Genomic DNA, 17532 nt, shown 5'->3' with positions numbered 1-17532 from the left:
GTGAGTGAGTGAGTGAGTGAGTGAGTGAGTGAGTGAGTGAGTGAGTGAGTGAGTGAGTGAGTGAGTGAGTGAGTGAGTGAGTGAATGAGTGAGTGAGTGAGTGAGTGAGTGAGTGAGTGAGTGAGTGAGAGATTGAGTGAGTGAGTGAGTGAGTGAGTGAGTGAGTGAGTGAGTGAGTGAGTGAGTGAGTGAGTGAGTGAGTGAGTGAGTGAGTGAGTGAGTGAGTGAGTGAGTGAGTGAGTGAGTGAGTGAGCGAGCGAGCGAGCGAGCTTCTTTTTCCGGAGTGAGCACGTATAAAAAAGTATACTGGAGCTAATTTAAAGACGAAAAGCTTCACGACATAGGCGCAACAATGAGTGTATAGTTTGGTGCTAGATGATTAAAAACCACCGAAAACTGAATGCTGCAACCACGACAAAATAAGCTATCCAGATCTTGGTAGCTATGCTATTTTTTTTCCGGGAACTAAATTGTGTGATTAGATTATTCACAGAGGTTGGAATGGATAATGAACATGCCACTGGGTAAAAGACTACATCACATAATATCGTCGCTTTCTCTTTTCGTCCAGTGTTTCTGAACGCGCGTCCTTTTTATCTCTCTCGAACACGGAACACGAGCGCATGACAAAAGTTCCGCAGTCCAGCCGTCAAGTAAGAAAACAATATATACTAGAGCTCATATTTCTGTCATAACTTTCTCTCCGTTCTGCCGATGTCGCGTAGAAAGTTTGACAACAAAAGGAAACGGAATACGCAAGCATTAGACAGGTGGAAGTCCTATGTTGAATTCCAATGGTAGATCGCGAGCGCTCGGCCGGATCACGAACGGAGCGCGTCGCTCCGCCTGAGATCGCTCTCATCCATGTCTGCGAAGGGAATTCGTGCGCTCCTGCTGGGGCACTTAGTACAGGAAAATCAAGTGAGAGGGCGCTAGAAGAGAGACAGGAACAAGCGCTTGGAAGCGCGACCCACCCCCCCATTTCACTGTCCCTGTCAGAAGAATCATCACTCGACTTGGAAATTGTACTGTCTGAGTCGGAGCTGTCTAGGAGCGCGAACAAAATCGCACGACGCGAAGCGGCGCCCACGTTTCCCATGTCGTCCATAGCTGCCCGCGACCGGAAACAGGCGACCGTGACAGGAAGCAGAGGCGGATGAAGGAAATACGTCACGAGGACTTCCGGTCAAATCTGCCGATTTCGGCGGAGCAAATATTTTTGCTCCACGGAGCAATCCGGGATCAGCGGCTGCTCCCAATCTGCCATTGGAACACACAGCTCACGCTCCCATTCTGCCATTGGAATAGGATTGCTCCATACAGAGCAGAAAAACTTGATCTGGATCTGCCATTGGAATTCAACACTAATCTGATCACAATACTTGCGCGAAAGCCTACGATGAACAGAAATATCCCATGTTCCCTTGCTTGCTCCCGTAAGAAGAAACTCTCGCGTCCGCCGCCCGTCAGTCGAAAAAAGAAAACAAGAAAGAGAGAGAGAGCCTTTGAATGTGTCGCGTTGATGACCATGGTGGTACTTCGGCGCAAAAGGAAGTCGTCGCCGTCTATGAGTACTTATCCGCCTCACAGAACGCTGCAGAAACGACGTAGAGCCAAGAGTTAAAGGTTAGGTAAAAAGCGAAAAGTAAGCTTAAGATACGCACACACTAAAAAAATAAGAAACGGAAGAATAAAAGAGGGAGGACGTCGTTAGGCTGCAAAGGTACCCTTGGCTTGGCGTGTGGTGGCTATTTTTGAACAGTGAACTGACCACGTGTCATCAAGCTGAGCCGTATACTTGCGCCAGGAACTTCCTCCGCAGTGTAGGGGTGATGGATTCACTTGTAACGGTCGCGGGGACGGGCCCCTAAAGCCGATAAATCTCTTCTTTTGCGAGATATGTGCACCGTCATTCCCTGCCCGTATCTCTGCTCTCTTCGCGCTGCATTTACCGGCTCGATGTAGTCTCGCTTTCTCTGAAACGCTAAGGCCGGAGCACCCTTCAGACCATTTCATCACCTGGTCCTACAATCCCACAGCGCTGGGCACTGAAGCCGGGTATGTCCAAGGGGTTCTGCTGACCACCCACTGTAGATTCTCGCCTCACGTGATGGCTTATGGCCAGGAACAAAAAACGGCAGAAAGAAATATACTTGCGCAGACTGGCTGGGAACAGACAAACACTTTTTTTTAATTGGAGCTTTGTATCGTGAATATTGAATATTTGAAATCCTGAATCTTCTTAGTCAAGCTCTCTCCTCCGGTATTATCTGCGATGAAGCTGTACTAAATTAAATGAAATTCGAATCAGTCCAGGTTAGCAGCATGACATTAGAGGCACAGACGAAAAGCCGCTATGATGTATGGCTTGAATAAAAGCAGAGTACAACGTCGACGTGCATACAAATTTAAAGCCTACAGCGAACGTTCTATGTAAGCACGAGGGCTTAAATAAGGGCTCCGTGTATGCCAAAAAAGCAGAGTATCAGTTCAATTGTATTTGTTTTCTTTTGGCAGAGGTAATGTGAAATGAAGTATAAGCACTTCTGATTTTCCACACACACAAAAAAAGAAAACATTAAGAATAAGTACTGCAAGGAAAACATTGTGATAAGTTGCTCCAGAGCTTTTGTCCAATTAGTCTTTCGGGGGTCGCAAGAAAAACACATCCTGTACCTGTTAACCTGCAAGCGATATTACCAGTTGATTGATGCGGTTATTAGCGATAAGATGTGCTATATATTTTTACGTGGAACAACACCTAAAAGCACAACTGCAACAGCCCTGTTGTAACAAATATTTAAATAACTGGGAACTGTAGTAGCTAGTTGCAACTCGTAGCAACTGTCTTGTTATTAGTACTGCTCAACGCATACCATACGTAGCTTCCATGTTTTCAATATGGCTATGCATGCATTAGTCAATTTTCCGTAAATATACGCGTAAGCTGGAGGAGACACCGTAATTGAAGTAGTTGAGTTGCGTTTGTCCACGTGGGAAAGCTCGGTACGCAGACGCTTCTTGTATTACGTGCCCGAAAAGCTGTAAAAGAACCGCCGCGGTCGCTCAATGGCTACGGCCTTGTATTGCTGCTGAGTACGAGGTCGTAGCTTCAACTCGCGGCAGCGGCGGCCACATTTCAATAAGGGCTAAATGCAAAAACGTTCGTACACTCAGATTTATGTGCACGTTGAAAAAGCGGAAGTGGTCACAATGAATCCGGAACCCCCACTGCGGCGTCTTTCAGGCCCCTGTGTTAATGTGGGACGTTAAATTGGAAACCTGTAAAAGGCCAATAAAGTGAAGGGTGTATACGCATGTAATAAAGCTTCTGTAATGGCTTTTAATCCATTCCCTTAACACCCGCGTGGCCTAAACATTTAAATATTTAATTTGATGTAGAAGTGGCCGCAGTGCGAGTGTCAAGAAGACAACGCGCAGGGATTTGGCCTTAAGCACTATTTCCCTACAGCGTATAAACAGAAGCCACTCGGCCCAACTCACTGAGCACTGTTGCATTCAACCGTGAAATTGCGTACAATGGCTAAATGTACAATATGCGGAAGTATGGGTGCTTATGTATTTTCCCTGAAAGATTGTCACTGCTGTTTTTGGCAGTGCGCTGACGTCAATGTCCCAAGAATGGAAACGCACGCGCTTTCTCACCTTACTTTCAAGTCTTATCGCCAGCACTCGAGAGTGTAACGTTTTTCCAACGGCCTCGAGACGTCGGACTCGCAGTGACGCCGTCACTGCGTAGCAGTGTAACCGTTCATCTACGACGCGCTGTTTTCGTTTCGTATCTACGCACGCACTTGGCCTCAGGGGTGTCCGTCGTCCTATCGCCGCACTTGAAATAGGAGGAGGTGTCTGGATACGGGCTCCTGCTGTTGAGATGTTTCTTTTTTTTTTTCTATCCCGAGTGTGCGAGCAAACATTCGCTGTTGTTCTTGTCTAAATGGTGATTCAGTGTTTTATCACTGTCGCCCTTACTGGGCTGTGATAAAGTGCTTTTGAGAGAAGTACTGAGGGAGAAATAAGATGCTAGCGAAGGGAGAAACTTGTTTTTCTTCATCTTTGGAAGACGAAGCGCTGACTGGTGTGTCGGTGATTCCCTGCGACCTGTGCCTAACGATCATTTAAAAATCGTTCAGCGACCGTCAAAGCTCATCAGCGTCCACGGTTGTACCCTGCGAAATTCGTCGGCGTTGGCGAATTTCAGAGCGTTGGAGGCTTCCAATTACGCCTAAACCGTGTGGCAGATATTCGATTCCCGCTGCCGCCCGTAAGCAATGTTGTTCATTCCAACTGTCGTAGTGCTTTCTTGGGCGTACGAGAGACACAACCACCACTGAAAGAGCCCAACACAGCAAACTCAGCAAAAAAAAAAAAAATGCCGCACCATGACAATGGCCATTTCAACCACAAGCTTGCTGGGCACGCGAGACAAGTTTAGTTCATTGTTGAATCGTCTTTCGTTTTCGCCCATCACCAGACAGGACTTATCCCTAGAATAATCATGTGCTCAAATTATCTCCCAGTTCTGTCAAGTAGGCGAAGTGACACATGCTTCTTCTTCGCCAGCCTTGTTTCACGCTCGCCAGCAAACAATAGGAGGCTACTGTTCAAGTGGGCGTTCTTGTGCTATTTTTTCGTCGAGTCGAACGCGATATATCATATTCTCACATTGCAGCGACGTTGAAGAACACAGCGGCAAAACTGAATCGAAAAACTAACTTTTTATTGGGCGAAAGTGTGCCCTCAAAAGCAAGTGACACTCTAAGCACAACGACAGCGGCGAGCACAGTCGGCGATCGCTGGTGCCCGCGTGCCTTCCAGAAACCACTACAGAATTCGCGTCGTGCGTGCAATATGATTACACAAGGTTCGGCGAGAACATACACAACAGATAGAATCAACGATAACATTCTAGTAAGTTCCAAATCAAGTCTTGCGCTGGGCGATAACGTTTAACATTTGTTAGCCGATGAAAAGTGGTCACCGGAGAAAGATAAGCAAGCACACGAGTCAATGTCAGCCCAGAAGGGTAAGTAGTCGGGTATCACCAGTGGCTATTCTGTGCGATACTTAGAGAATGACATGCCTTCGACGTTTCTCGCTGCTCTGCGCACCTGCCTCTCCTCACTGTGCAAGTGCAGTGAGAGGACGCGCCGACACGTGAACGTCAGCCGGGGAGCAAACATTCAGGAGCAAGTGTTTGCCGTCTCCTCGTCGTTCGCTCGAAGATCTTGTGTCATTGCGCTGTTGACTCAGGCTGTCTGCAAATATGCATCTGACTAAGTAAGTGCCTTCCGAATTGTACCCAGCGAGCTGTGTCAAAAATAGGCCGTGACGTTGATATGCCTGGATAAAAAAAAATATAAAAAGCACGCGGCAATAAAAGTGGTGCAGTTGGGGGAAACATGTTGACATCATTGTGATGGAGCCACGCTGATGCTTGGCTGCGTGATTGAGATGTGACCCGAGAATTGTCGGCTGTTCTGTTTGGCCAACCGACAGAGTATCTACGGTACGTATTAGCAGAGTAGTGTGGAAACATTCGAGCGCACAGGTAAACCGTAGATCACGAGGAACCTGCGCTGTCCGGAGGGGCTGCATGTGTGTTTTGACACACTGTACACTCATGAGAGTGCAGTCCCTTCACAGCACGATCATCACAGTTATTAGCTCTCACTGCGTAGCAGCCAACGAAAAGTCATCCTGGTCATCGTATTGTATCGGGAAAAAAGTAAATGTATACCTGAGGAGCGACCGTGAGCCAGCCAAAATTGTGTCTTGACCGAAAATGACGGCCCCGGAGAAAATAGTCATAGTGCTGGCCAGACTTCAATAGATTTCGAATCAAAGCAAGTTCATGAATTTGATTCCTTCTTGTCTGACGCTGTGGCTCAAATACTATTACGACGATTATATTGCAACACTATACAGCAAGCTACGGCTTTCCTTAAATTACTCGTTAACTCGAGGGTCGTCCCGCCTACGTCATCGACAGGGCGAACAAATCGGTAGGGTGAGTGGTGGGAACTGAAATGAATAGAACACAGCAGCACCTATCATTGTGTCAGGTCCAGCTTCTGCAATCATGAACGGAATCAAACAAAGATAATTACTATGTCACTTCTAGCTTCTGTGACGTGTGCAACATATCAGCGGCCAAAGATAAATAAGGCGCTCCACGTGGCGTCACTTATCTCTCGGCCGAAACGTGCCTTTGCGGCAAATAGTCCGAAAGGATGGCCTGTGCAGTATGTATTTTGGTCTTGACTGCGCCTCTTCATCGAATCACCGCCGAGCGCGTGGGCTGCTAGGATAAGATGGAGCGGCGCGTCGGTGAAGCGCGAAAAGCCCGCGAAAATAAATGATGCACCGCGACTGCCACCCAGGAAGCGGCTTCTTGTTCTCTAATCGAGCTTCCGCCGCGGGCAGGGCGTCTCGATCATCGCTGTCGCGCGTGTTCTCGCTTCTCGATACTTGCCGCAGTGACAAACGACTTCAGCGGGACGACGAGAAAAGGCAGACCAGAGGACCCCGCGGCTTGTGCAATATGGAATATGTCCTGCGGCCGGAACCGCTTATCACGCAAATGCGAAAAGTAATAAGATACATGTAGGGGCGATAAACACGCGAATCACGTTGCAACCACGTTTCTGTATAAATGAGAAATTGGTAGCCGTCCTTCACGCACGTCGTAAAGCACCCTGCGTACTTTTTTTTTTCGTCCCCTTTTCTGCGAACGTTAGGTATTTCATTGCCCCGCCAAAAAGCTGGGATTAAGTGCCGTTCTGCAGATAGATGAGCTCGCCTCTTCACAAGCTAACCGCCTAATCTCAACGTCTACGAGCTAAGCGTTCTAATTACTGGCGACCTACTGGAATCCTCGAAGCTCCCGGGCTGCTTTTTACTTCAGTTGCTTCAAGAAAAAACCGCAAAACCACGGCTTCCTCTGCATCTGCGCACATACCACTAACCTTGGTTTTGTTTTTTTCCTTCGTCTTTTTCTGCAGTGCGCCAGGACTATCGCAAATTCTGCAGTTGTTGCTGTCTTTTCGGCGGCAGCTCTCTCTCTCTCTCTTTCTTTCTTCTTTTTGCGACGAAATCAGAAATTGCGGTGATTTTTGCTGCCTCTCCCCTCCCACACCATCGCATTCCCTAGTAAATTGATGCAATAACGTCATTCGATTTATTCCTGAGTTTCGAGTGTCCAATTAGTGTGGTTCCGGCTGCACTGACGTTCTCGATACCAAGACTCTTTCGGTGAGCTTTTATATATATTTTTTTTCTTTTTACACCCTGCGTGTTAAAATTATAATAAATACTCGGCATGAAAAAAGAAAGAAACATCCGAGACAAGGTCGAAGGCTCCCGCAGACCATTACATTAAAGGGCGCTCGAACCACTTTCTTTATTCATTTTCTTTCCGCGCCTCAGCGACACAGTTATTTCCCTGCGTCTTTGTACGAGCAGACACAGGCCATTCCATAGCTTCACCGCGGCATGTAAGTTGCAGAGAACCGCGAAAGCGCATGCGGATTACGCAGTAAGAGTACTGCTTCGCTTTCCTCCGTTCTCTGTATACTTTCTATACTTTAATGGCGTCGTTTATTCGGCACTATATGACCGCTGCTACAGAGGTAGCATCGCATGGAGCTCTTTGTTATTTTATTTTGTCCAATTAGAGGTCCTTACTTTCAGCTTCATTGCGACCTTGATCACACAGCTTAATATAAAACACTAAGAAGCTTGATACTACCTTTTTTATATATATTTATATCGGATACATTGCTTTCGCTGCTGCTTCACAGTCGCGGGTGATAAGTTTTGTGATTGGCTGAAAAAAGAGCTACATTATTTTGTTTTCTTCTTTTCAGTTTTATTTATTTATTTTTTTTTTTGAGGGGACGACATGAAGATAAATCCCAGTCTCCCTCTCTCTATCCTTTTCTTTTCATGCCTGCTCGAACACTATTCACTCTGCGCAGGCAAGAAATCATAAAGCGGAACAATGCATCAAAGCTATGCATTTCGTTAAAATGCGGCGAAGACTTCTTAATCGCCTCTTTTATTTAGATTCTGCTTTACACCGTAGTTTTAACCGCCACTAGTAACTCGTCCAGAAACTGGAAGAGTCACGTTTGCGCGTCCTTCTTACTCCCTCATGGATCAACTCGGTGTTCTGCTGCAATGCATATTTTCTTACAGCAACATTCCATGGTTAACATGGAAAGATAAGCACATTACGACGCAGAACTTCTCAGCGGTTATCTTTACAGCGTTATATAGACCCAGATTAACGGTCGTTTCGCTCATAGTACCTACTGTTCGTGAATTATTTCGTTGCTATTCATAGAAGATACACACGTTTCTCTTATGTTATTTTGTTTATTGTCAAACCATTATATTCGTATGTGCGTCTTTGTGCGTGTGTGTGTGTGTGTGTGTGTGTTTGTGTGTGCGTGTGTGTCTTTTGAGTTTTATAGTTCCACCTCTCAAATTTACAACAGCACCGTCGATGTTAGTTTATCTTGTAAAGCGTGCTTTGCGGATGGCTTTAAAGCGCACGCCGAAGCCAAGTGCCAGTTTGTTGCTAAAACGGACGCGAGATGGAACGCTTTGATGCAAGAAGATAGAAAGTTAAAATGTAAGATTAAAGAATAGATTTGTACGCTGCTTGCACCCACTGTCGCACCGAGGATGCATCTGTTAGACATCTGATCATCGACAGTCCGCTATGCGAGCGGCAGCCGGAGACCCTGCGCAGCCGCTTGAGCGGGATGGATAGGAGCCCTTTATCCGTGGTCAAAGTTCTTGGTCCCTGGTCGTGCTCAAACAAAGGCACGCTGTCATGGCACTTCGTGTCTTTCTAACAGTCAGTGACTATGCACTCTCTGGACGACGATGGATCGCGAATGTGGTCACTATTGTATAGCACTGTATAGGATATTGTACAGCAAGCTACTACTTAGGTTAAGTGATGTTCTATTCCACCGCGCGCGATCCTTCGCTTCTGCCTCTTTTTTTTTTTGATGCATTCCTTCGTCACTGAAAAATGGTTGTTAGCCGTTAATTGATACAACGGTTGTTGATACGATGACACGGTACGACAAACAGCGTAATAACGGCCACCGTTGTCTTCCGTTTTCTTAAGGCTCTTTCAGACCGGCGATTGACAGCGGTCACCCGACCTCCTCAAGCCACCGGTGTGACTGGGCCTTTAATCTTCTGTTCCGTGTTTGCGGTGTTTGTCGTAGTATTCATAATTTCATAAGCTCATAACCTCATAATTCATAATCTGATTTATAATCTCCAAAATAATCTCATTTCATAATCTCATAATTTAATAAACAAAAACAACAACAATTTCGGCGCAACAGCAAGGCTACATGCGCCGCTAATTAGCAGAAAGCTAGCCACGTGGATACTTTCACGGGAACTCATGAGAAAGTGCAGAGCTCGGAACAGAAATTAGACAATACGTTAAAAAAGACGTCAACATGGAAGAAATGACAGTTGTACAAACTGCATTCTGTGGAGAGGCGAGTGTGCTGAAATAGGCAGGAAAGCGGAAGGGTGTATATTCTACGGTAGTCTCCTGCGAAAACTACAGTGAAACAGATGTTAATAGACCCGAACATGCGATAATTCCACGAATGATTTTGTATAAAACAGGGCGTCGGAACGGCTACGTCTGCGGCTAAGTGACGGAATTGTAGGACACTTATTAAAACTTGAAAAGGTGTTGGTGCCCAAGGTGAGGAAACAATCTTTTTCGTCGTTTCTATTTTCCAAATCTATTTTTGTACGCGCTTAGTCAGAATGCTATTTAATCACTTGTGCCATTCCGTGCCACCGAGGCGTATTCAAGTAATGGGAGGCATATAGGGACGTATTGTCGTGCGGTCACTTTCGGCGATATTATCGCTTTCGTGTGACGCGGAGCTCAACCAGCCAATCAGCTCATCCCGTTTTACTCAGCCAGCCGATAAGTGCACACTGAAAGTGATATCTCCGAAAGTGACAATCCGAGAACATGTCCCATAGATGTGAACAGTTTGAGGGACGGAAGTAGGGCACAGGATTTTCTTGTTAAGAGGAATATTTAGCTCGGGCCCAACTCCGACGCGGCCTACACATGTAAAGCGCAAAAACGCTTTTCTGAAATAACCTCCAGACGGATTTTAATCACATTTCTTGCATTTGAGATATAAAGGTAAATTCTAGAGGCTGTTGGAATCGAAATTTTAATTTAGGGCTTTAATTGTGTAAATATAATTTTCGAAAATTCGAAAGTTCGAAAAAAGTGGAAGCACAATGTTTACAAATAAATAGATCTGCATCAAGAACAGATATCGCTGTTCTGTAAACGGAATCCATTATAACATTCAAAGCGGACAAATTCGATATGTCAATTTATATCTTACGTGAATTTGTTACGTTGTGCACAATGGTCTTGCAAAAGCTGTATTTCTATATTACTATTTTTTTTTAGGATTTATGTGTAACATATCAATTTCGTCAACTTTAGATGTACTACTAGATTAAACTCACAAAATTGTGATATAATGTTTCATTGATAAGTTACAGAGTTGTAAAGTTGATAGTTTCGTTTTTTTCAAATTTTTGATTTTTGCCAATTCTTAATAAAAATTGACGATCTAAATTAGAAATTGGAAACCACCAGTCACTAGAATTTAAGTTTTACTTTTAAATGCAACAAACATCGTCAAATTTGGTGCTGCGGTTGCCGAGAAAAATGAATTCTCCTTTTACATGTATTTAGATAGGAGCACCCGAGCTAAAGCTTCCTCTTAAGTAAATCTGCAGACGGAACCGAGCGTGCGCCGGCGTTTTGATGCTACGCGCTGAGAGTGAGCGAAGAAGTTTACCGTACTGTCAAAACGCACACCCAGATCGCTTACTTCAACAAATCTGGTCAGCATTGTACGACCCACCGAATAAGCGAAGACGATATTGTGGGTTTTAAAATAATACTAGGAGATTCCGTAATGAGATTAATTTATAGCGAACCCGTTTAATTGGCACCATTCAGAGGATGGGGATAGGTCGGACTGCAGAGCACGGCAGTCCTCAATACTGGGTACCTCTTTAAATATTGCAATGTCGTCAGCGGAGAGAAGAAATTAACACTTCTGCATTGCTGGGGAAGGGTCATTGCTGAAAATTAAGAAAAGAAGCGGACCTAACATGGAGCCTTGGTAAATACCTCCAGATACCGCATAGACAATAGAAGATCACGAAGATCACGAAGTAGTGCCTATCGAGGAGACAGCTGCTTAGCAGAGCTGCGTTAGAGCTATAATGACAATCAATCAATCAATCAATCAATCAATCAATCAATCAATCAATCAATCAATCAATCAATCAATCAATCAATCAATAATTAATTAATCAATCAATCAATCAATCAATCAATCAGTAACATGTTTATTATAGTGCCCAGGAACACCTAACAAGCCTTCGCACTGGCGCACTTAAAAAGCAATGCGCGACACATGCAATATGTACAGAGAAAACAAATGTGAGACAGCGAAATAAATAGGGAAACAGAAAAAGAGGAGGCGGCGTAAGAGGTAGCTAATCACGCAACATGATTATCTACATATATACAAAACATAGAAAATGAACTCTGAACTATGGCAGGCAGAATACTTATTGCACGTTTTTTGGAGCCCAGGCATAGGACAGTCTTCAATGCAACAAGGTCCCGCAGAAAACGCGGAATACTCCCCGGTATACTTTTGCGGCACGGAAATTAGTACATGCGCAAGAAGCTCTGGGATATGTATAATGCCAGAGGCCGCCTTATAGGAGAAACAGAAGGTGTGATTTAATACGTCTTGATTTTAGAGATGTGAGTTGAGGTTATAATGGAGAGAGAGGGCTGGGCTATGGTCACCATAACTGCAAAAGCGGTGCCTGAAAAGCGAAACAAATTTATTTTGGACGCATTCAATGAGGTCAGAATTCGATTTGCACGTACCACCCCAAACTACAGAGGCGTACTCCAGTAATGGAAAGCACACAGTAGAATGTAGTTTTGGAAAGGCAACCGGGGAGTGGAAGTCGTGCGATATACGACAAACAATACCAATAGCACGAAGGGCACGTTGTTTCGCATATTTAGCGTGTGAAGAGAAGCTTAGCGTTTTGTCGAAGTAAACACCAAGATCTTTCATTTCAACGACCCTGGGCAGTGGAACAACCCGAAGGGTGTATGGAAATTGCAAAAGGTACGTTTTCTGCGCCTAACTTAATGCCATAGTTTTGGATGTATTTAATAGTAGCTTATTGTGTCTGCACCAATTTGAAGCTGAATGCAGTCATGAACACTGTTGACTGTCTTTGACAGCTTTCAGTAGTAGGAAGAGAAAAAAAGCCAAGAACTGATCCTTGAGGAATTCGACTAGTGACCTGATACCTAACAGATGCTCTGTCCATTAATGCCAACGAAGCACGATCTAGTGCTTATGTATTTAGATACCAGGGCAGGGATGGAAGAACGCATGTCCATTTGCGTGAGTTTTTTAATGAGGTGCTCATGGCAAACCACATCAAACGCTCTACTTAGGTCAAAGACCGTCTAATCGGCCCCCATACTATGTATCACACTGGAAGCATGGGTCATAAATGTGACCAAGTTCGTTGTTGTTTAGCGCCCTGAAACAGAGCCGTGTTGTTCATCTATTAAAATGTTCTTAGCACTAAAAGAAATCACGGAGTGCAACACAGGTTCAAGTACTTTTGGCACAGCGCAGAGGACAGATATATGCGGGTAGTTAGTAGCTGCACTTCAAGCACCCGATTTGTGTACGGGCGCTAACCGTGTCACCTCCATGCGCTATGAAACGTAGTAGATTTTTGGGAAGTGTTGAAGATGCTTATGATGACAGGAACAAGTATGCTTCCATACGTCTTAAGCAGTGCGGGATTGATACCATCAGCGCCAAAAGAAAGGGAAGGTTTAATAATCAATGAACCAATCAATCAACCAAGACATCAATCAATAATTTATTTGGCGTGCCCGGGAACAACCCTAATGTCTGAGTACTGGCACATACATACACTTAAAAACAAAAATAAAAGAATTACGTGGGTATATAAGTCAATGAAACAATGAATAAAAAGAACAATTTTGAGACAATGAGTTTACATACAACAAAGCGCAAGGTAAATACAATGAAAAAGAAGGAGAACGGCTGTTGAACAATGTGTGAAATTATCCCGTCAACGCAAAGCTCGGAAAATAACAATAACAGCGAGTTTTGAAAAATATCGAGATAATGAATATAAGCCTTATAAAGACTCGGTATTCTGTGGATCGTTGAATGTTGGTGATTACAGGTATGAATATGGAAAGGTCTGTATTCTCTGGTGATCTTGCGCAAAACACGAAACATGGTACAACTGAGGAGTTCGGGGCAGGTGAGGACACCGTAAAGGAGTTTGAAAAGGAACAGAAGGTCAGCGCGATTACGTCGGCAGCGTAGTAAGGGCAGTGACAATAATCCAGCAGTGTTAAAACGAGGTCCAGTGTCTGTGTTAGCAAAGCGGTGATGATATATGCTTAAAAACGGTTTCTGGACCCGATCTATAACGTAACTGTTGGATCTAGAAATGCCATTCCAGACGACCGACGCGTATTTGAGTTGAGGAAGACCGATTGTTGTGAACAACTTGTGGAACGGTGTAGAAGAATTGGATTCCCTCGATAGGCTGCTAAAGCCAAGAGAGCGCATACCCCGCATTGCAACGCGTTTAGTGTGAGCAGAGAAGTGTAAGGTTGTATCAAAAAGTACATCGAGATCATTGCTCTCACATGCTTTACACAATGGTACAGAATCTACAGAATAGGAAAAGAAATGCTTGTATAATAATAATAATAATAATAATAATAATAATAATAATAATAATAATAATAATAATAATAATAATAATAATAATAATAATAATAATAATAATAATAATAATAATAATAATAATAATAATAATAATAATAATAATAATAATAATAATAATAATAACAATAATAATAATAATAATAATAATAATAATAATAATAATAATAATAATACCTCGCCAGAGAGTGCAGCGAGGATACATTGTAACTTTTAAGTCGAAAAAGCGAAACTAGATTTCCGTGCCAGTACTGTCCTTCCTTTGCTGTACAGCGTCATTGTTAAGTTTGCAAAGATGAATCAGGCAAGAAGTTTCTTTGAACTTTGGGATAAGTAGGAACGGGGGATCTTATAATACATTAGGTGAGATGAGCCCGCGCATTTTTTTAAACACTATATTCCATTCTTGTTTTAATTATTACGACTGCATTGCCAACTATGTGCACTAAGGAGTAGAGACGCCAGAAGGAAGCTTGTAGCTGAAAGTGGCTTTTCATTCATTTCCCGTAACACTAAATATCAAATTTCCTCTTTGAAGAAACGCAAACAAGAGATTACGCCTTAGTCCCGTAATTAATTAGGCATTTATCTTCCTATTTTGTTATCCGGAAACTTTACGATCACTTAACTTTCTCTTTCTGTAAATAAAAAAAATAAAACACTTATACAGAGAGCATGCGGCATATATTCGATGCATATTACAAGTGCCTTGGTTGCAGAACAAAGATAATTTGGATAATAACTTACGATAATAAGTTGCACGTACTTGATCATTATTTCAAAAGGACTTGATGCGACTGCATCTATCGCAACATAAATACCAGGATGCATTTAGACTCTGATAAAAATGAGAACGTAATTTTTCATCTTAACTTTGCGAGAACTCTCCACTACTTTCTCGAAGAAATCTAGGAGAACGAGACTCATATAAGGAGCGAAATAAATGCTATCGAATTTAATATGACCGAAGTAGGTGGGAGCAGGAGGGGGTCAAGGGTAGATGAAACTTTTGTTAAATGCCATATTTCATAAGTGCAGGATGTAAGTGTTAGGTATGGTAAAAGGTAGTGATCATAGGTTAGTGAGCTCTAGAATCGCTCTGAATTTGAAGAAAAAAAAAGTCCAAAGTTCGTCAAGAAGAAATAGGCCGGTCTAGACGGAGTAAGGGTAAAATCAGACGAATTCAGGCTGGTGCTCGCTAACAAATATGCAGCTTTAGAACAGGGAGATGGGGATAATACAGAGGTAATGAATGAAAACGCAACTAGGCTGATTTCAGAAGCAGCAATTGAAGAGGGACGTAAGGCACCAAGGCAACCAGTAGGCAAGTTCTCCAGAGTAACAAAGGACCTAATAAAGAAACGACAAAGCATGAAAATGCGCACGCTTAGAAAAAGAATGAAAGATATTTGACTGAGAAGGCTTAGGAGCGAGGATCAAGGCATATATATATGCAACCTTCGGCTTGCAGATGACATTGTCGTGCTAAGTAACACTGGAGATAAATTGCAACAAATGATTGATGGCCTTTACCGAGAAAGCGTATAAGTTGGGTTAAAGATTGATGTGCAAAAGACAAATGTAATGTTTAGTACCCTAACAAGTAAACAAGAATTAATGATCACCGTTGTGAATTAAGATCACAATTAATGTCTCTATAGTCTGCGCAGGAGTACGTTCATAAAAGTCAATTACTCACAGGGGACCCTGATCATGATAAGAAAATTTACAGGAGAATAAAATTGGGTTCGATTGCATTCGGTAGGCATTACCAAATTCCGACTGGGAGCCTACCACAGTCGTTGAAAAGAAAAGTGTACAATCACTGCATTCTACCGGCGCTAACATATGGCATAGCAACTTCGAGGTTAACAAAGCTCGAGAACAAGTACCCCGCAAAGAGCGATGGAACGAAAAATGTTAGGCACAACGTTAAAGGACAGGAAGAGAGCGGTGTGGATAAGAGAGCAAAGAGGGATAGCCGATATTCTAGTCTACATTAAAAGATAGAAATCGAGCTGGGCAGACCATATAATGCAGCACATAACCAGGGGACCATTAGAGCCACAGAATGGGTGCCAAGGAAAGGGAAGCGCGGTCGAGGACGACAGTAAATGAGGCGGGGTGATGAAATTAGAAAATCTGCAGGCGCAAGTTTGAATCACCTAGCACAAGACATGGGTAATTGGAGATCACTGGCAGACCCGTTCTTCCTGCAGTCGACATAAAAAAGTAGGCTGATGACGATGACGAGGATGACGATACTCCAAAAAAAGATAAAATTATAAGCCGTCCCGACACCCTCAGAAAAGTGTCTTAATTGTTCTGCTGCACGGTCTCACACTTTTGTTATCTTCTAGCAGCCAATACTGCGACAGGGAGGGAAACGACGTCATCAAATGACTCGTAAGATGAGACCCACAATTTGTCTCCGTGAAGAAGTACCCGTTCCGGTGGGGATGACTTCAGCACTACTGTCATTATCGAAGATAACGGCACGGTAGCGAAAGTGGTAACGTGAGTCATGCGCTGTAAACTTGAAAGGCCATTTCCAAGAACTGTCGGTTCTTCTTCGTAAAGCTGTCGCCAGTTCAGACAACCACCCCCCGCCAGTTCAGGCAACCGCCCCCCATCAACTTCCCCTCAAGCATGTTGATACAAATTATCCCTCTGCAATCCGCTCGGCCAAGATGGAGTAGATGGTTTCCCTGTGCAGAGCTAGTCCATCTTTCTGAGACGTTCCAGGTATGCCCCACCATTATGAGGTTTGTTATTACAGTCTGAACTGTGTCCTGCAGTCGTTGCTCGTAGCGTCGTTTTTTTTCTCGAATATATTGTTTGCTGTTCTCTAACCCACGATAAGCTGGTCTGGTCCACGTCGAGAGGGCTAATCTTTCTTTTTAATTACGCGCCACACTGCAATGTGAGCGCCGAATCCGTGGCTGATTGAGAGAGGCCTACAACAACGGCTGAAGCATCAACGTAGGCTTCAATGTCTGGTTGCACTTCTGTTTTGTTTATTTCTTCTGCTCCTCTCCGGACTGGGAGCTGATGTTCTGAACCTTCAGTGGCCGTTGTAGTCCTACAGCTTATACGCCTGTCCGGCGACGTTTCCTGACGTGGCTGGTACGTAGTTGCATTCTGGTTGTTGCTGTTTTTCGTCTCTCTACTAAAGCAGAAGTTATTGGCGGGCCAGATCTTCGCCGGAGACATTTGTACCGATCTTCTCACCTGACTGAGCTCAGGTCCTTGAAGCGAAAACATGCCTCTTAGCCCGTCTGTCTCGATGGTTTCCTTTTGGCGACTGCTTCAATTTTTAGCTCCCAGACGAGTGGCCGACGACTGGCGCTGCACATGAGAGCAATAAAGGCGTCGACCTCCCTGTCTCGAAAAAAGCGTGTATCCTTTTAACGTTTTCTTTCTTCCTTTCCCCGGTGAATAAGCTTATATACTCACTAAGCCCCGCCAGACTGCTTGATCCCGTCGCAGACAACAGACGGAAACATGAAACGAAAGCTCCACTTTCTCTGACTAGGGGAATATCAACCGCTGAAGATTCATCACTGTGGGGTGCCCTCCGAGTGAGCGAAAATGAAAA

General features: G+C 44.0%; 1 protein-coding gene across 1 annotated transcript in view; it reads left to right on the top strand.

Moving 5' to 3' along the window:
* LOC142571674 (uncharacterized) overlaps nt 1-17532 on the top strand; it is a 65700-nt gene that overhangs the window by 35608 nt on the left and 12560 nt on the right. The gene's annotated exons all lie outside the window — the stretch shown is intronic.

The sequence above is a fragment of the Dermacentor variabilis genome, chromosome 2 (genome assembly GCF_050947875.1).
Source record: "Dermacentor variabilis isolate Ectoservices chromosome 2, ASM5094787v1, whole genome shotgun sequence".
NCBI classification, from domain to species: domain Eukaryota; kingdom Metazoa; phylum Arthropoda; class Arachnida; order Ixodida; family Ixodidae; genus Dermacentor; species Dermacentor variabilis.
Note: the sequence above shows the minus strand (reverse complement) of the source record. Positions and strands in the feature narration are given on the sequence as shown.